The sequence below is a fragment of the Lissotriton helveticus genome, chromosome 3_1 (assembly GCF_964261635.1).
Source record: "Lissotriton helveticus chromosome 3_1, aLisHel1.1, whole genome shotgun sequence".
NCBI classification, from domain to species: Eukaryota; Metazoa; Chordata; class Amphibia; order Caudata; family Salamandridae; genus Lissotriton; species Lissotriton helveticus.
The window spans coordinates 2024634251-2024655621 of record NC_136061.1 but is presented as its reverse complement, the minus strand read 5'-3'; the positions used below and the strand labels follow the sequence as shown (position 1 = coordinate 2024655621).

The 21371-nt window shown below is 40.9% G+C and overlaps 2 protein-coding genes across 6 annotated transcripts in view; one reads left to right on the top strand and one right to left on the bottom strand.

Annotated features, from left to right (window-relative positions):
• LOC144825247 (uncharacterized) overlaps positions 1-21371 on the top strand; it is a 300861-nt gene that overhangs the window by 192520 nt on the left and 86970 nt on the right. The window lies entirely within an intron of this gene.
• Positions 1-21371, bottom strand: part of LOC144825246 (F-actin-capping protein subunit alpha-1-like) — a 523698-nt gene that overhangs the window by 419342 nt on the left and 82985 nt on the right. For 3 of the 4 annotated variants that reach the window (XR_013609351.1, XR_013609350.1, XM_078684085.1), the window contains exon 3: positions 10362-10516. The exons of the other annotated variant lie outside the window; for it this stretch is intronic. The gene's annotated coding sequence lies outside the window, so the exon portion shown is untranslated. The remainder of the gene's footprint in view (positions 1-10361; positions 10517-21371) is intronic. 4 annotated transcript variants of the gene reach the window in all.

The window sequence follows — 21371 nt, the reverse complement described above, 5'->3', positions numbered from 1 at the left end:
TGGGTGTGGGAGTGGCTGGATTAGATAGTGACTGTATGTGTGGCTTTATGGGTAAGTGAATAGACATGTGAGTGCTTGTATGGATGTGTGATTGAGTAAGTAAGTGATTGTGTGGATGTGTGAGTGGCCCAGTTGAGAGACTATGGATGAGTGGCTGGGTATGTGAGAAGCTATCCTGTGAGTGAGTGGGTGGGTGGGTGAGTAGGTGAGTGGGTAGATGAGTGGCTCTGTGGATGAGTAAATGGGTGTGTCACTGGTTGTATGGGTGTGTCAGTGAGTGTATGATAGATTGTGTGGGAGTGTGAGTGGGGGTATAAGTGGTTCTGTGAATGTCATCAGTGATGTCATCAGTGGTGTCACTGACCATATAATGAGTGCTGTAATTTGTGAGGACATGAGCAGTGTATTGTTGGGGCATAATTTATAGTTAGCTCAGGTAAATATAACTGCTGAATTTGACTAGTTTTGTACAAATGAAATCTGAGCTTAACTATAATGTCCCTGTAACCTTTGTTTTTTCATTTAATGTCTAAGGCATTTTAATATTATAGCATCCTTGTAACCTTTTGTTTGTTTAGGTAATTTCAAAGTTTTTTTTTTTACATTTTATTTCCTAAAGGTAACCTTTGAGAGTGAGTGTGTGATTGAGTGTATGAGTGTTTGAGTGTCTCAGAAGGTATGTGAGTACGTGAATGAGTGTCTCAATGGGTGTGTGAATGCCTGAGTAGGTCTGAAAGTGTGTGCTTAAGTGTCTCACTGGCTGTGTGAGTGGATGCATGAGAGTTTGAGTGTGTCTGAGGGGTTCTTTGAGTTTCTGAGTGGGTCTACATGTGGGTGCATACATGATTGAGTGGGTGTCTGACTGTGTGTATGAGTGTCTGAGTTAGTGTCTGAGTGAGTCTTTGTGTGAGTGTGAGAGTGTCTGAGTAGGCTTGTGAGTGCCTCCATGAGTGTATGCATCAGTCTGTGAATGAGGGAATGAGTGTTTGAATGAGTCTATGAATGGGTATGTGAGTCTCTGAGTGGGCCTATGCATGGGTGCCTGAGTCTCTGTGTGGGTCTGTGATTCAGTGTGTGATTCTCTGTGTGGGTCTGTGAATCAGTGTGTGAGTCTGAGTAAGTATGTGAGTGGGTGTAAAGGAGTATGAGTGGTTCTGTAAGTGGGTACATGAGTCTCTGAATGGGGATGTGTAGGGCTGTGAGAGTGTCTGGGTAGTTCTATGAGTGGGTGCATCTGTGTCTGAGTGGGTCTATGACTACGTGTGAAAGTGCCTGAGTAGGTATGTGTATAGGTGTCTGAGTGGATCTGTGAGTTGGTGTACCAGTGTCTGCATGGGTCTATCAGTGGGTGTGTGAGTGCATGAGTGTGTGAGTGGGTGTCTATGTTTCTGTGTGGGTTCGGCAGTAGCTGTGTGAGTGACTAGGCCACAATTGAATCACATGTGCCCCTTTATCCAACAAGAGTCCACAGTTGTACACAAAATATCTACCCAAGGGGAGTACTTTCTGCTGGTTAACTATTAAGTGCTACCTTCTTGGGTAAATGTCCAGTATGTATTCTACACCACAGATGCGTAATGGAGCACAAGGAAATGTCCCCAGTGATATTGTGTGTATTTTGGCAATGTGATTGTTCCTTGTGCGTCTTTAATCAGCAATTTGTGATAACATAAATCTTCCTATAAAGAAGACAACAAGACTACAAAGAGGTAAATCTCCACCAAACAAGGTCACTTGTTTTTCACTATATGCAGTAAGTGCTTCTTTGTTTAGCGGAGATGTCCTTTTGTCCTTGGCATCAAGAGCGCCTCACCAAAATCAGCGAGAAAGGCACTGGGGCCTCTTGTTAGGCTGTTCATCATCCGCCAAAAGGCAGGAAGACCTTTGCATACTACTAAGGTGAACGGGCAAACAGGCAAAGCCTCTTGGCAAAGTGATTTACACATTTGAATACTTGTCGTTATTTAAAGGGAGAAACACGGTCTCTGTTCTTACCTAGTAATGACAAGAAAGGACTCACTCATTACAGTCACTACAGATTGCACACCAATAGATTAACAATGTATTTACCTCCACCAAGCATTTCAGATCGTCTTTCAATGTGGAATTGCCAAGAAAGCACACTTGCTTTGCTTTCGTCAAGACCATGTATCCTTTAATGAAGTGTATCTTCAGTTGGGGCATTTGGGCACCTGCTATGTTTATATATGTAAGTGCTCTCCATTGAGGGTTAATTTCTGTGCAATGAGCATCAGGTCCACCCGGGCCCAGCCAACACTTAATGGGGGCAGAGAGTTGCACAACCTCCCCTCCTCTGGCTGAGATCCGACCTGGGGACCGTATCTCACAGGCCCAGTCTCTTGCTCCTGGGGTCCCTGCCAGCTCCCCGCCTCCTGCAGGAGCTGGCATTGCTCCCGCATACAGGGAGCAATGCTAAATATGCAGCTTCCCTGAGTGTAGGAGCAACCTTTTGAAACAAATGAAAACTCAGCTCCTTGCTGGGAGTGAAGTTGGTGTTTGCTCATTATTTCTGTAAAGTGTCCATAAAGTCAGGGGGCCACTTGAGAGCACTGATGAAATACAACATGATCATAAACCATGTTCCAGTGTCACATGTTATTATATCACAATTACTTTAACCTTACATGCCATTCTGGACAAAGTAATGAATTCAACATACTCATGGAACCTTTAAAAGCAGTATAGCTTCTAAAGCAATATTTTAAAGACTCGATTTAAATTTTATTGCATACCTTGTATAGGCCTTTGCTCATTAACTCATTATATGCAAATGATTAAATGCTTATAAATACCTACATTAGTTTTTAAATTTGACTTTGTGTATCAACAAAAACTAATTGCTTTGAAATCTCAAACAAGTAGATGTACATTTATGAGTTTTGCCATAGGGTAGCGCCTACAGCAAAAATAAAGGGCAGGAATGTGCCATAGCTATCAGATACAGTGGATTCCAGTCCTTTTTCCCTGCACTGGTGAGTAATGGGCTGCCACGCACCAAAGCAGGCACCTTTGCACCATGGTGCAAGAGTGCCTGCGCTGCAGGGATGAATATTTTTGTGCAGGAATGGTGACCTTCCTGCACAAAAACAATCACAAGAGGCATTCCCCTCTTTCTACATATGCTGCCAAAAATGAAAAAATGAGGAGAAATAAAGAACACCTCGTTGTGTCTCCCTTACGCCTCCCTTGGGGAGGCATACGTTTTTGGTGCTGCCTCAAAGTTACGATTTCTTGTAAATCTGGGGCAGTGTCAAAAAGCTATGGATGTTGCTGTGAATGCCCACAGCAACACCTACTGCTCTCCCCTTTAACGCAGAGTACAATATTTACAAGGCAGCATGAATCAATCTTCCAGCAGTTTCAATTCAGCAGTAGCTGTGTGAGTGACTAGGCCACAACAGAATCACAAGTGCCCCTTTATCCAATAAGAGTGCACAGTACAGAAAAGCCTAGGCAAAAGTGAGTGGTAGAGTCTGTCCTAAAAAGTAACAGAAACTTGATTAGCGGCTATGGGCGAACTCATGACTGTGGTGTGGAGGATTGACTGCTAGTGAGGATGTCCTGATATGTTCTGATTTGCAAATATATCCTTCTCTTCTTTGCCACCTTTGCTAGTTTAGCATTTGCACCATATCATTGTCTCCACATAGATGCCTCTGAAGTCTTACGGAGAAGACCTAGTATAAGGAGGACCAGGGATACACGGCAGTTCAATTGTTCTTTTTTTTTGCTAAGCAGACCCCTGAGAAATTAGTCAGTATCTGTTCAGTACTTGAGTCATCTGTGAAGCTTGTGCAGAGTGAGATGATACTGAATACTCAATGACAGAATAAATGGGTGTTATCTGTTATCACGGGACGTGTTCAGCTGAAATTAGTTATGCGCTTTCTGCTAAAATGTATCACTTAAATGCTCCCTGAACTGGTCATAGAGATGTGGCTGACCATTTAGAAGATAGCATGACAATGGTGTTCACACTGGTTTTCATTTTGGTAAAATGTTCCTTAACACTATACAAATCTAACGTGTTACTCTTTACAAGCCCCTGCCTCCCTCATAGATTACACTTTGATAAACATCCTATAATGCATGCTGTAAACCAGGACTGTTTAAGAAAAGGACACAAGCTGAAATCCATAGTATTTTTACTGTGGAGCAAGTGGTTTCTTGATACCCTCAGTACTTGCGTTTATCCTCTGCCATGCACCCGGCCAATATATATACCTTTACTTTACATAATTAGGTTTGAGTTCATAGTACTAAAGCTCTCTCCAGCTACACCTAATTCCAGGATAAAAGGGGAAAACATAGAATAAGAAAGAAAGAGCCAGCCAGAGAAGCAAGAGGGAAAGTGAAAAACAGAGAGGTGATAAAAAAGGAAGGAAAAAACAGAAGGAAAAAGAAGAGACAAAAAATGAGCCAAAAGCTAGAGAAAGGAGAGGTCAGGATAAGGAAAAAAAATTATAACAGAGACAAAAATGGTAAGGGGCTTATTACCAGTTTGGCGGTTCAACCTCCCAAGAACTGTGTGTGCGTCATTCACACCCTTGCTGTGCCGGCGATCTCCCACCTGTTGTATTTCAAGTTTTGGTATCTGAAATGCCGACTGTGGTGGTCTGCAATGTTGGTGGTGCATCAAATGATGCTGCCAGGTCCACAGTCCACCCGCCGAGCATATTATGACTATTTATTTATTTATTTATATTAGAACTTGTAAAGCGCATAGCTGCCACAGCGACGAGGCGTCCCAGCGCTATCAGAACCCCAAGGACCAGAGCCAGTCAGTGAATAGCGACAGATATGTTACTTGCAGGGAAAAAGCCAGGTTTTTAAGATTTTACGAAATGCAAAATGATTCGACATTACTCTCATAGAGAAAGGGAGAGAGTACCAGAGATTTGCGGCCAGGTAACCAAAGGAGCGACCACCGGCCCTCGCTCTCCGGATGCGTGGGACGTGGACCAAAGCAAGATCAGCAGAACGAAGCGGGCGGCCCAGCTCATAGTACTCCAGCAGATGGAATAGCCCCGGCAGGGCCTGTCGTGCCAGAATCTTATGGGAGTAACACAGTGCTTTGAACTCAATACGACGATCGACTGGCAACCAATGGAGTCTAGGAAGCACATGGGCAACTGAGTGCGATCTAGGCAGAGCAACCAAAAGCCGAGCCGCTGCGTTCTCAGTCCTCTGAAGGCGTTTAATGCTCGCTTCGTTGGTGCCGAAGTAGAGACAGTTAGCATAGTCCAGTCTGGACACAATAGATGCCTGAATGATAGTCTGTCGCACCTTAGGGGGAAAAAACCCGAGCAGTGGTCTAAGACCACGTAAAAGTCCAAAGCAGGTCCCTGCAACAGCCTTTGACTGTTTTTCAAATGACATATTACCAGTGGCGGCTGGTGTAATTTGAACCTGGTGAGGCGTATAAAGTAGGCAGCAAGAAACGGGAGCGAGCAAGCGAAGCGAGCGAGCGATGCGAGCGAGCCTGGCGGCAATAAGGGGGGTTCAGGGGGGTTCTCCCCACGTGAAGAAATTTTTTAAAAATTGGCAATTTTTGGTGCAATTTTCCGCACTATTTCTGTGATAAATGGACTAAAAAATCAGTTCTTCTAGGCATTCATAAAAGAAAACTCATACATTATTTCAGATAATTTCTGTGTTGCCAAGCAAGACTGACTTCTGAAGAGGGCCAGGGTACTAAGCCAGGTTGCACATCCACAAAGAAACACACTTGTAATTTTGTTCCTACCAAAAATGACGGCTGGCCACTTCCTTTTCTGCATCAGCTATTCAACGTTGATTGCCCAGTAATCTTTATGACATATTAAATAGCTACATGTATAAGAAATATCAATTTGAAACAAACATTTAATTTTTAGGAAGTCAGCAAAAGCTTTGCATTTTGAGCAAGGAAATTTTGCAAAATAATTAAGTAAATATTGTATTTAAATAGTACATATAGCGCTCTGAAGCTCTTGGGTCTATCAGTATTTTAGAAAACCACTAAATAAAAATAAGTTAAGAAATGAGTGTAATATGCATTGCTTAAAATATAAGAAATATCCATTCAAAATCTTTCATTTATTTAAGAAAGAAAGAACAAAAATGTATATGCATAAGCAGGCTAGGTAAAAATGTTTTACTTTATTTTTAAATACTTTGCATGCCACTCTCAGGCCCTTGTGGCAGTCAGTATAGTAGAAAATGGCTACATAAAAATAAAATACGAAAATAAATAAATGTATATTTTAAGAAATATCCCTTCAAAACCAATACGATGTTTGTAAACACAAACAAAATTATTTTAAATAATACTATGTAAATTGTTTGAATGCCACTCTCAGGTCCTTGTGCCCTTCAGCCAGCACAGCAGAAAAAGTTAAACAAAAAGAGATTATGGAAATAAATAAATGTACATTTTAAGAACTTTCAAAACCAATATGATATTTTTAAACACAATTGAAAAAATAAAAATAATATTTAAATACTTTGCATGTCAATCTCAGGTAGAAGGGTTTCTGTCCCTGTCAGTACAGTAGAAAACGGTTAAATAAAAATAAATTAGGAAAATAACTAAATGTTGTACATATAAAGATATATACCCTCAAAACACTAACAACAAAAATATTTTAAATAATATTAAAATATGAAAACAAATATATATAAATTCACAGATACATAAGCACACATATATAAATACATATCAACTGTACAGGAGTTGTATGAATATTAAATGGAATGAGAACATTTCCAACAGTACTTTCTAATATTATCATACAAAACAAACTGAGCTATAAACACCTGAAACTATGATCACACATCAGATTCATATTTTCTATTTATATAGAAAGTTTGCTCGTCGATCTTTAATATGAACAAACTTTTCGATTGTTCTTTTGTTGAATTCTGGTATTTCCTTTATTAGTTCTTTTTCCATTGACAGCATAGCCAAAGCATTAAGTCTAGCTTGAGTCATAGTGTTTCGCAAAAACGTTTTTACCCTCTTTAGTGTGGAAAAACATCGCTCAGATTCTGCTGTTGTCATGGGTGTAGTAATGACAACTCTTAAGAGCTTTATGGTCTCAGAAAAGGATTTCTCTAAGTTGTTTTCACACAAAAAGCTAAATAAAGCCATGGCACCACCAGTAGTTTGACGGAAGTCTCATCTTCCATACAGGACCGAAAGTTCTGTACTCAATCTGGCTTTGTCCAACATAGGATTGACTTCTACCGTTTCTGCGAGTGCCTCAGCTGGGAAAGATTTGTGATGGCTTTCAAAAAGGTCACTTCGCAAAAGTGTTGCACTTACAAGATGCTTTGTGAAAGCAAAGCGCTCTCTGGCATAGACCACAATAATGTCGCAGAATTCTTTTGCTTCTTGGGTCAAAGTATTTATTTGCAGTCTCCGGTTTACAAATGTACATTCTTGTGGCAGTGTAGAATCCAAACTGTCAATGGATTCTCGTACTTTGGTGATGCTTGTCACAAAGTCTGTAGTAGCTTTCTGGACAGACACAGTGTCAAAGTCTCGCTTTTGCAATTGATTATATAAAATGTCTACCTGGGGCATTATTTGGAAAAAAAGAAACAGAAAGAATATAAACTCTCTATCATCTAATGTTCTACTAAATCCCTTAACTTCACATATAGTATTCGACTCAAAATCACCACTCTTTGCAATGGTTGACATGCATTCAAGAAGATCTTCTCTGAATTTATAAATTAGCAATATTGCTCGAACATTGAAGTTCCAGCGAGTTGCAGACCCTCTTGGAAGTCTTCTTGAAACTATTTGTTTAAGAATTTCTGTCCTTTTCGGGGAACGTGCAAAAAAACGCTGTTATACCACCAATCTCTGAAAAGAAAATTTTAACTCTAGATATTTTGGAGGAAGCCTGTTCCATAATTAGGTTAAGTTGGTGGGCATAGCAGTGAATATAATGTGCATTTGGGTAAACATCCCTGATTTTCTTTTACACCCCACCTGTTGCACCACGCATGACGCTGGCACCATCGAAGCTTTGAGCAATTACTTTTCCTTTAGCACATTGCTCAGGGAAAACAATGTTTAATGCATTAAGAATGGCTTAGGCAATTGTTTCTGCAGATGAGTCTTTTAGATGTGTGAAACAATAAAATCTTTCAGCTACCTTGCAATTTCCATCAATGTAGCGGAAGACCAGAACTGACTGTGTCTTAGTAGAGACATCAGTTGTATCATCAGCATGGATAGCTACATAATCAGTGGTTCTCTACTGCTGTATAATATAGTCTCTTATTACTTCCAGCATACAGTCCAGCAATTCATTTTGGATAGTTTTAGAAGTGCCTTTAAACACGTGGCTGTTTTTAAATGTGTTTCCATAGCACTGTCAATGTTGGAGACAAAATCAACAAGGCCCCTGAACACGCCAGGATTTAGAGACTCTTCAGTTTCATCATGGCCTCGTAATGCCAATTCAAAGGCACCACAAAATCGAATACAGTCAATCAATTTTGATAAAATGTATCGGTTTTTATCCACTTCTGCATTATGTTTTCTTACTCCCACACGGTATGCTTCGTTTAATTGCTGTACAATGTCCGATTTTCCAAAGAGAGATAATTTCAACATATTTGTCAAATGGGATTTACAGGAATCATGTTTTATTATTTTTTCAGCCAGATGCTTTAGGTCAGTAACTCCTGTTTTTGTCCAGGTAACTTCACCTCCAAAGAGTAAGCATGGGAAACAGAATAAAGCATTTTTAGAAGCGCTACCAGTAAGCCACTCAATCCTATCATACCAGGTACTGGTAAAGCGACGTGTGTACCCCTTTCCCCTATCTTTTGTCGACTGCTCAATTTTAATTTAAGGTTTATCAGCTCCTAATGTTTTCACTTGCAGTTTATCTGCATGTGTCAAACCCAAAAATGGGTTTATGAGTAAACTGTCAACTGTGTTCATTGTGTCCAGCAATATATCAGATTGGAAATAGAAAACCTAGCCTGTTTTTTAAAATTCCCTTGGTTGAAGACACAAAAACGATATTACGCAAAATACTAAATAAACACTAATATAAATTGTCATGCACACACAAGCAAAAGCAATTATTCATCCACATCCATCTTCAGTCTGACAGGAATGTAACTGCAGCAGCACGAACAGCTGTTCCCCAAGCGGTATAGCCTTGTAAATATTTGCAGAATTCCTCCTGGGATCCTGTTAATAATTAAAATATGGTGTGAGCTTCGAGGCTAGGTGCCATAGCATGCACAACACCAGTGGTGATTGAAAAGCTTGAGCATGTCAATTCAGTGATCTGCCTAGAATTTAAAGGGTGTACTAATTTTGACTTGACTTTAGATGGCAAATAATACAAAACATATTGAAAAATGTCTTCAAAAGAATGAGAGACTAATTGAGCAATACCCTTTAAAAGGGTTCTAGGCAGATCTCTGATATATCCAGTACTCATCTGTACCCAACACAGCAAAATAAATGCATATTTTTTCAATTAAGAGTTTAACATTGCAGTTAGACCATTTTGATATTCTAGACATTGATGAAATGACCTATTTTACACACAAGACAGACTAAAATTACAGCCTACAGACAGTGCTAGTCCTATCAGTGATCCTATTACTAAATGGACAACAGTCAGAACTGTCACAACACATTAGATCGATTTTATATATCCAACTCACTGTACATACTCTGAAAAATATTGCTGTAAAAAATATTGTCGACTGAAAAAACTAGAATGAAAATAAACAGTGGCCTAAAACATGGTAAAATGCCATGCATTATAGAGCAAAGATGAGTGTACTGGGATCAGGGGTAAGAGGCATCCTCCTAAAGTAGACAGGAGCATTTAAAATGAGGTGGGATAAAGGGGCCTGAGACTAGCAATGAATTTTAATAATTCAAGTATAATTAGCTTTACGGGATAGTTAGGAGATTTTGGGGTAGCACTAAGTAGTAGTAGAGGGCTATAATGAACTAGAGTAGTACTTTTTTAAGCAGGAAGAAAGGATAAAATATATGGGCAGTTTGGGGTTTAAAGGCTTTAATGGTGAAAAGCATTAAGAGATTGTAAGGGATTATCAGGCCACAGTTAAATAAATGAAAGTGTATAAAAAAATAAAAGATTTCAAAATCAACATTTTGGGAATTTTCATAGTTTATGATGAAAAACAAAAAATGATTCCCTTGAACTTTCAACTCGCTACAAGCTCACACTCTCTGAACTGTTCTGCTAGGATAAGCCAACAGGCAGTCCTCCACACCTAAAGACCACACAGTTGGCATCCATATACAGCTGAATGTGGACCTTTGCCGTAAATAGAGAACCATGTCCTACCTTGTGGCCTGAGATTAAGGACCACGAAGCTGAGTTTTGATCAATGTCCTGTTACAGCTGAGTCAGAACTACCACTTGTCCTCTTTCGATATCTCTCAGTACTGATCTTGAATGTGATTATATCACAACCAGTTTTAACTCCAATTTTTCATGTGCTAAAAGAATTAAAACAATAATTATTACCAGCAATTACATTGCATTCATGTAATGTTTCAAGCCAATGTGCTTCCTGTACAATAATGTTTTACACAAAACAAATAAAATAATACATTCAGGTGTTTTTTAATGGAATGTGCATGAGTGCAAGTGAGCTCCTGGGTCTCTGCAAGCATGATGATGTGTGAAATTTTGCGTAGAGTTGAATATTTCTGCAAAGAAGTGCATGCCCATGTTTAAACATGAATCTATGTGAACGAATGTGTGTGTATGTTTGAGTATGTGTGCATTTCAGTGAGCATCTGTGCCGCTGGCCCGAACTCTAGAATCCTGTTGAAGTAGTGAGCAGAGGTATGGGAACACCTCATGTGACTAGAGGAGGGATGGTGAGTTAAGGTTTTACACCGGCTACATTCAGGGGGCTAGAGAGTCAGAGGACAGATACGCCAGTGATCATTTCCAGCAACCAGACCCCAAGGTTGAAAACTTTCAGCACCAAGGCCACTGCCACCTCTAAGTAGCCTACAGTCCATCGCCTTTCTGGAAAACAACAGTTGGCATAGGGCGACCCCTTGGTTCTACTTGGAGCACTCTCTGCCAGCCGGGTAAGGAATTTTTTTTGTTTATGACTTGCGCTAACTGAAGAAAGTGTTTTACACTGTGGGAAAGCAGGCAGTTTGGCAAGAGATTGGTGATTATTTTTTCCAGGCAGTGCCGAAATGTGATTTTGCCAAGAAACTAAGTGGGACAGACTGCATGCTGTTCAAGACCACGATGCACTTACTGCCAGCGTGCTTGCGCCCTAAATGCAGCTACTCAGAAAGCATGCAAGGTGGTTAGGGCCCAGGTGTGCTATAGCTTGAATGAATAAAGCATTCTAGTGTGGTGATGCGGACACCAGCACTAGTCTGACCACTAATGAGTTGTACTTGACAGGACTACAAATGTGAAAGTGAACGCTCTTCAAAAAGTGTATCTTTTTAACATTTGAAAGCTTTGACATTATCAAGTCAAATTATAGCACCGCACTAAGACTTCATTAAACATAGAAGGAGGGAGGGGCTGACACCTCCACCTGAATAGGGCTATGCCTATTCCAACACAAATAGCTATATAACCGCCTGTAGTGTGCCTGGAGCCAGAGAAGAAAGGGCAGGGGCCTTTTGAGGATCAAAGACAGCCGTCTTTTGTTGTCCCCCCCACTTCAAAGACACATTTTGGTATTAGTACTGGACCTCGCTGTGACATCCCCAAATTAGTTCACTTTGGGGTCTGGCGGAGACTCTGCAACTATGAGGTACAACGCTGCTAGGAAGGACTGCCCCTTTGTCACTAGCTTTGCTGTACTGCCTATGCACTCTGCTCAGCTATGTTGGCCTGCTCCCTGCTACCTCTGCAATGAGGGACAACTGGGCCTCTATATCCTACAAGTTCCCAAGAACTTGTTAGCTTTCCTCCTGTCAGGTATATTTATATGTTATTGGGCCACCAGACACACTCACACAGTCTAGCGCCTGCTGTGTTGGCGCTCAGTCACCTTTTGCTACTAGTCGTACTCGACACTGCTGTTTCTGAAGATACCGCAGCGGTGTAGACCTTTACCCTCAGTCAGCACCGGGAGCACCGAGTGGCGTGAGCGCATTCTGGTTGCCTAGCAACACAACGATCTGAGCTCGCTCTCTCCAGGCTCTTTGGGCCGAAGATTCACAAGACTGCATCTACTGTGGCTGAACACCAGTCCTGCCTGCCTCTGTACCTCTTACCAACACGAGCTCCATGTGTGAGGCCCACCAACACAGCAGTATGGGGCCACAGACCTGCCTGTGCTACAGCGGCCATGCCAGAGCCCAACTCCTCTTCCTACCACGTGGACCCCGTGTGCGAGACCGCCGACAATTAGAGCAGTGACTCCAAGCCCCAGGTACTGTCCCGAAGGCCTGTGCAGGCTAACTTCAACCCCCACTGCATTGAAAACCTTTTCGAGGCAGGGGAGGCCGGTGGGCTCATTTGAGGATTACTGTAACTCCCTCAAAGGTTTCTGAGCACTGTGATGAGCTATTAACGTTACTAGTACTGGCATAACTCTTGATAGACTATTAGATTGTTGTCCTTTAGGCCTGGTTTTAATTACATAAAGATGGTCTATTTTTCTAGAACTAGTGTGGAGTGTTTTGCTTTGTCTTTCACTGTGTTACTTTACTATGCGTTGCAGAAATACTTTACACATTGCCTCTTTGATAAGCCTCCTCTGCGCCAAGCTATCAGACGAGGAGCACAGGTAATCTAGCATCTGAATTAACCTGAGTGGTGGTGGGTACTGCTTGGCTTAGGTGTATACCTTAGCCAAACAAAAACCCCATTTGTAACTGACACATTCAGCAGCGCCTGCTGCTACATGTTGCCTGCTATCATTCCGAGCTGCAATGTGCAAGTGGAGGGGGGCAGCAGCTTATCAGATTTCACCTGGGCCCATAACAAAGGCCGAAGTTAAAGGGCCTTCAGGCCTCCTTCTGTTCCAAGGAGATATCTGGAGCCTCAAACCTAAAAGCAAATGCCTCGACCAATGGGAAACCACTTCCCTCTTCCTGCTGGACCTCTCAGCCGCCTTCAACACCGTTTCCCACCACACCCTCTGCACAAGATTCCACGATGCCAGCATCTGGAACAAAGCCCTGGATAGATCTGCTCCTTCCTCACCGGCCGAACACAGAGAGTAAGACTTCCACCATTCAACTGAAAACCCACAGAGATCAGCTGCAAAGGGTCTCAAGGCTCCTCCCTGAGCCCCAAGCTCTTCAGGCCCCATTTGTAGCCATCGTCAAGAACCACAGACTCAATGTTGTCTCCTACGCCGATAACATCCAGCTGATTCTCTACCTCACAGAAGAACCCACAGCTGCCAAGAGCAACTTCCACAACAGGATAAATGCAGTCACCACCAGGATGAAGGACAGCTGCCTCAAGCTTAACTAACTCAAACAAGACCTAAGTCCTCAACCTGGCATCCACCCCCAAGTGTTGCCACCCCCTCTGCCTTGGTTGACTCTTGGTGGCCCAGGCAGAGGGGGTCTGCAGCACTTGGAACCCCCCCCACGCCCACTGACTACATGCGAAACCTTGGCAACCTCCTGGACTTCTCTCTCTCAAGAAACCACCAAATCAACGTTGTTTATTCCTCCTATTTCCACATGCTCCATCTACTTCATGAAATCTTCCAGTGTGTCCCCAGTGAGTACAGGAAAACTGTCACCCATGAGCTTGTCAGCACTCTATCCAGCACCACCCAGAAACTCCAAAAGAAACTGCAGAACATCAAGAACACCTCCGCCAAACTCATCCTGAACATCCCACGCCGCAGCCACATCACCGGCCACCTGAGAAGGGAAATATCCATTACAACGAATCCAATACAATGCATGCCATTACAACGCATGCCAGATTACAACGCAAGTACCATTACATCGCAATGCTATTACAATGCATAGCATTACAATGCAAAGCATTATAATGCATATACCTTTACCACACATGCCTTTACGTGAATTTCTTTGTATAGGCAAGCATGGTAAAAGCATATGTGTTTTACATGTAAGTATAAGGTAAGTATAGGGTTTAGGGTGGGTTTGGGTTTTGGGGTGTAGGGGTATAGGTTTGTGTTGCCAAGATTAGTTTTAGGGTTCAGGATGGGTATATGTTTTGGGGTGCCAAGGTAAATTTTAGGATTCAGGGTGGGTTTGAATTTTAGGGTGCCCAGGGTAATTTTAGGGCTCGGACAAATTTGGGTTTTGTGGTGCCAAGGGTAATTTAAAGTTTTAGGGTTTGGGGTTGTAAGGGTAATTTTAGGGTTCAGGGTTGGTTTGGGTTTTGGGGTGGTAAGGGTAATTTTAGGGTTTAGGGGGTATGGGTATTAGGGTGGTAAGGGTAATTTTAGAATTTTAAGGGGGTAGGGCTATTGGCACTGGTACAAAGGGTAATTTTGGGGTTGCCTGGGGGTATTAATATATATATATATATATATATATATATATATATATATATATATATATATATATATATATTCACTGAAAAAACCATAGGTTATAGACCATATATAGTTAGGAATTAGCATTTAAAAAACCTTATTTTACTCACACAAAACCATTGAAATTCCATATATAGTTAGTTGCACTAACTATATATCGCGCACCCGCAATCCACTGCTGATGATGTCACATATTACATCATTCATGACATGGTCAGTGACATCACTGATGACATCACTGATGACATCTCAAATGACATCACTGATGACATCACTGATGACATCATCCAGTGACTGTGTGTTTCTATAAAGTTTAAATATGTTTTACCTATTGAAGAATGAGTAGATGTATAACTGTCTGGACGAAGGATTTAGTAGGTGCATGACTGAATGTATGAGTGAGTGATTAAATGTGTCTCACTGAGTGCATGGGTTAGTGACTAAACTGTCTTAATTTGTGCATCATTATGTCTGTTGTTCTGTAAACTGCTGCATGTGTTGATCAGTAGCTATATGATTAACTATATGGGTTATTGATTGATTGTCCAAGTATTTGTATGGGAGACTGAGTGTATGTGTGGCTGGCTGGGAGGTGTGTGACTCTGTGCAGATCAATGTGTACTTGTATCAATGATTCTATAAGAAAGTAAGTATGTGTTAGTATATGTTTGAAAATGTAAGGTGCTCTATGTTTAACTGTATAGACAAGAAAATGGAAGTGTGATTGATTCTTTACAGGACTGACTAGGTGTGTGAGTAACTCCATGGATGAGTGGCAGAGTGTGAGTGTCTGTATAGATGTATGAGTGCATATGATAGTGTTGTAAAGATGAGTGATTGTATGTATGAATGATTGTATGGGTGAATGAGTGAATGTGTGTGTAGACGTAGGAATCAGTGAGTACGTATGTAGTAACTAGTATTGGTGTGTCAATAGTTTCAAAAATTATACTCTGTTTTTAACACTGGGTGAAACAGAGGTTATATTAAAATGTGAGGAGATGCATTGTATTGTCACATGAATGATATCATCAGTGATGTGGTCATTGATGTCAAATGAGATGTCATCAGTGATGTCATCAGTGATGTCATTTGAGATGTCATCAGTGATGTCATCAGTGATGTCACTGACCATGTCATGAATGATGTAATATGTGACATCATCAGCAGTGGATTGCGGGTGCGCGATATATAGTTAGTGCAACTAACTATATATGGAATTTCAATGGTTTTGTGTGAGTAAAATAAGGTTTTTTAAATGCTAATTCCTAACTATATATGGTCTATAACCTATGGTTTTTTCAGTGAATTTTCAAGGTTTTGTAAATGCTAATTCCTAACTATATATGGTCTATAACCTATGGTTTTTTCAGTGAATTTCAATGGTTTTTTAATAGCAAATATCATAAGCTGTCGAATGTCAAGTACGTGGTAAGTGAAAACATTTTCGTGTTTATGCACACTGATCTGCTTTGAATGGTGCCCCCCCCCCCTTCATTTCTATTAGGAGTACTCTCTCTTTGCACATAGTGAAGGGTAGTTAACGCAGGCCTTTGCCCCCGTTGTAATACGTCGTGCCTGCTTCTCTCTCCATTTGATTGATTGTTATCCAAGTATTTACTGTTTTAGAATTGGTTCTCTTTGGTTCATTCTCTATTTACAAACAAACACAGAGTCGCAATACTCTGTTTAGTCTTTGCAGATAACGAAAAATCGTGTAAAAAAAAAAAGAAAAGGAATCGAGCAAAATCAGTAGGCCACTAATGGGATCTCTTTTTGACCTCGCTAAAATAGAAACATTAGGAACAACCCCTCATGACAAATACAAAACTAGTGAAATGAACTGAGCTCCACACAATGATGGCTGCAAAACAGCTCGGCTCCGCCACCCACCCCGCCCAAAATAACGATAAAAAGCGGCTGCCATGATTGGTTGCGGAATGGCCACGACGGAGCTACGAAATGGTGCTGCTCTCATGCTAACCCCAGCTTCAGTCTGAAACATCCAGAAACACTGTAGACTACCAATTCGATCAGTTCTGGTAGCGCCCCAATGTAACCCGGTAGAGAAGAACTAGCCCTCCCCTCTTTGACTGATGGTTCTTGTTGCCTGTCCCTTCTGTTGTCATTTAACAGAACTATTTAGCCTGCTGAAAGGGGTTGTGTTCCGACCGCTGGTTGGTGGACACATTTTGACTATATTCTGGACCTGCGTTGTCGCGTAATGCGTCATATGACGCGCCGCGTTAGCGCATCCGGAAGTCATCCGGGGCGCGCAGCGCGTAACGTAAGCATAACAAGTCATGTGACTTGTTAATAAAACTTTTCATTGGTTCATTTTACTTTTCTTATTCTAATGATGAAAGGCTTGGTCATATGACCTAAAAATTACGCTTTTTATTACTTCCGAACATTATTTTTTCTTAAATATATGTTATAATGTTCCAGGCTAATGTACTTTCCCGGAAAATTTACAACTGTCCTGCAAGTAAAATATATTCTTTTTTCGAGAAAAAGAGCGTTTCTTCGTCCCATGACGGAGCCGTTGAGCAAAAGAGGGTCGACCTGCTGTCTTAGTCGCCGATACGCCTGCATATGAGATTCTTATCGATCACTTTATGTTGCAGGAATAGAAAACACAACAGCCCTTGACCATTTATCTTTACTGCGTTCCTTCGTATTATACCTTTTACCCTTCATGTAATTGGTCTGCTTTATTTCACTTGCCTTTTAATGATTCTAAAACAGTGACTATTATTAAAAACTTTACCAATGTATATACTACTACCATGTTTTCTTTTAAAAACCTTTATTGTGAAAATTTCATTATACAAATACGAGCCTATAACCACGTGGGCCTGCCACAGAGCAAACTGTAATCGTATATGATGAATAGACATTTACACTGTAGAGGAACGTAACGGGCGGGCCATTAGGTTGCAAGAACTAAGGTGTCTAACAGTTACGGAATCGGTGGACGTACATTTTATAATTAAAATACGACAGGGCCACTTACAATAAAATTATCTAGATATACATTTGCGGGCAAGTACCATGGGTGACGTTAATTCGAACTTTCAACAGTACAGTAATCAATAACACATCAGAACTTAATATCAATAGGGATGTCGAAATATTCAATCAATTCTCGTCCCCGCCCGCCATGTGCTTCAAAACTGCATACGTATCTCGTGATTTCAAGGTTCTGCAACCAGTACACAACAAGGAGTTACGAGTCCCATTTATTCCGGCGCCATTTTGGGCGAGGACGGGCAGGTCCAGGATATAGTCAAAATGTCTCTACCAACCATCGACTATGATGACGTTCATATGCTGTATTTATTAGAGTAACACTCATCTGTCCACATGAAATTAATTTGCCACAATCTAAACATGTCATTTTAATCTTTCCAAAGTTCTTCTAAATATTTGGGACCGTTTCCCTTGCCTCTGAAGCTCTCAGTGCCACTTCTTTGATGAATGTACTAGCAGGTCAGGGGTTCTCCTCCAAATCTCTCTTTTATGCAGCACTATAATTAATTGGTGCCACCTCTCCATATGACGATGCATAGTATAGTTACCACAACTATATATTTTTTCGGTTCCTCTGGAGAGTTCATCGTGGCAGATGAAGCGTGTAACGTACCAGGCATTTACCTTTTTTTGAATGTACAGGAAAGGAAAAAAAAAATCGAGCGTCCGAGTTCTAAGGTGTCCCAGGGCCATTTTAGTGGACCAGGCCCAAATCCAAAGAACAGGCCGCCATTTTGAGAGTCCTCTTGCAGCCGCCTGTCGCTGTAGCATCAAGAGCAGCCGAAACTCAGCTGAATGGCAACTGAAACGGTAAAGGGGCGCCCCACTACATTTCAGCATTGTAGGATGACCACACCAGTACAGCAACTTGCTAGACATCACCTCGGTGCCATCCGGATCTCGGCGCCCCACTGCAGATGAAGTGCCTCTCAACTATGAAACCACCACGGTGACATCCGGATCTTGGCGCGTTGTGCTGCCTTCGGCCTATTCGCACATCGGTCCGCTACTGACGCCATCTCACAGGCTAATGGGGCGACCCACGCCGAGTTTCAGCATTGTAGGATGACCACACCAGTACAGCAACTTGCTGGACATCACCTCGGTGCCATCCGAATCTTGGCATCTCAACGCCTAGTGGTATCTTCCATACAGAAAATCTTGTTACGCTGCCTTTGGCCCCATTCGCACATCAGTCCGCAACTTAGACATCACCTCGGTGCCATCCGGATCTTGGCATCTCAGCGCCTTGTGGTGTCAGTCAGAAAATATTGTTGCGCTGCCTTTGGCCCCATTCGCACATCAGTCCGCTACTGACACCATCTCACAGGCCAACAGGGCGCCCCACGCCGACTTTTACCATTGTACGATGGCCACACCAGTGGCACAACTTGCTAGACATCACCTCGGTGCCATCCGAATCTTGGCATCTCAACGCCTAGTGGTATCTTCCATACAGAAAATATTGTTGCGCTGCCTTTGGCCCCATTCGCACATCGGTCCGCAACTTAGACATCACCTCGGTGCCATCCGGATCTTGGCATCTCAGCGCCTTGTGGTGTCTTCTACTCCGAAAATATTGTAGAAAATATTGTTGCGCTGCCTTTGGCCCCATTCGCACATCAGTCCGCTACTGACACCATCTCACAGTCCAACAGGGCGCTCCATGCCGACTTTTACCATTGTACGATGGCCACACCAGTGGCACAACTTGCTAGACACCACCTCTAATTTTTAGGAAGTCAGCAAAAGCTTTGCATTTTGAGCAAGGAAATTTTGCAAAATAATTAAGTAAATATTGTATTTAAATAGTACATATAGCACTCTGAAGCTCTTGGGTCTATCAGTATTATAGAAAACCACTAAATAAAAATAAGTTAAGAAATGAGTGTAATATGCATTGCTTAAAATATAAGAAATATCCATTCAAAATCTTTCATTTATTTAAGAAAGAAAGAACAAAAATGTATATGCATAAGCAGGCTAGGTAAAAATGTTTTACTTTATTTTTAAATACTTTGCATGCCACTCTCAGGCCCTTGTGGCAGTCAGTATAGTAGAAAATGGCTACATAAAAATAAAATACGAAAATAAATAAATGTATATTTTAAGAAATATCCCTTCAAAACCAATACGATGTTTGTAAACACAAACAAAATTATTTTAAATAATACTATGTAAATTGTTTGAATGCCACTCTCAGGTCCTTGTGCCCTTCAGCCAGCACAGCAGAAAAAGTTAAACAAAAAGAGATTATGGAAATAAATAAATGTACATTTTAAGAACTTTCAAAAAAAATATGATATTTTTAAACACAATTGAAAAAATAAAAATAATATTTAAATACTTTGCATGTCAATCTCAGGTAGAAGGGTTTCTGTCCCTGTCAGTACAGTAGAAAACGGTTAAATAAAAATAAATTAGGAAAATAACTAAATGTTGTACATATAAAGATATATACCCTCAAAACACTAACAACAAAAATATTTTAAATAATATTAAAATATGAAAACAAATATATATAAATTCACAGATACATAAGCACACATATATAAATACATATCAACTGTACAGGAGTTGTATGAATATTAAATGGAATGAGAACATTTCCAACAGTACTTTCTAATATTATCATACAAAACAAACTGAGCTATAAACACTTGAAACTATGATCACACATCAGATTCATATTTTCTATTTATATAGAAAGTTTGCTCGTCGATCTTTAATATGAACAAACTTTTCGATTGTTCTTTTGTTGAATTCTGGTATTTCCTTTATTAGTTCTTTTTCCATTGACAGCATAGCCAAAGCATTAAGTCTAGCTTGAGTCATAGTGTTTCGCAAAAACGTTTTTACCCTCTTTAGTGTGGAAAAACATCGCTCAGATTCTGCTGTTGTCATGGGTGTAGTAATGACAACTCTTAAGAGCTTTATGGTCTCAGAAAAGGATTTCTCTAAGTTGTTTTCACACAAAAAGCTAAATAAAGCCATGGCACCACCAGTAGTTTGACGGAAGTCTCATCTTCCATACAGGACCGAAAGTTCTGTACTCAATCTGGCTTTGTCCAACATAGGATTGACTTCTACCGTTTCTGCGAGTGCCTCAGCTGGGAAAGATTTGTGATGGCTTTCAAAAAGGTCACTTCGCAAAAGTGTTGCACTTACAAGATGCTTTGTGAAAGCAAAGCGCTCTCTGGCATAGACCACAATAATGTCGCAGAATTCTTTTGCTTCTTGGGTCAAAGTATTTATTTGCAGTCTCCGGTTTACAAATGTACATTCTTGTGGCAGTGTAGAATCCAAACTGTCAATGGATTCTCGTACTTTGGTGATGCTTGTCACAAAGTCTGTAGTAGCTTTCTGGACAGACACAGTGTCAAAGTCTCGCTTTTGCAATTGATTATATAAAATGTCTACCTGGGGCATTATTTGGAAAAAAAGAAACAGAAAGAATATAAACTCTCTATCATCTAATGTTCTACTAAATCCCTTAACTTCACATATAGTATTCGACTCAAAATCACCACTCTTTGCAATGGTTGACATGCATTCAAGAAGATCTTCTCTGAATTTATAAATTAGCAATATTGCTCGAACATTGAAGTTCCAGCGAGTTGCAGACCCTCTTGGAAGTCTTCTTGAAACTATTTGTTCAAGAATTTCTGTCCTTTTCGGGGAACGTGCAAAAAAACGCTGTTATACCACCAATCTCTGAAAAGAAAATTTTAACTCTAGATATTTTGGAGGAAGCCTGTTCCATAATTAGGTTAAGTTGGTGGGCATAGCAGTGAATATAA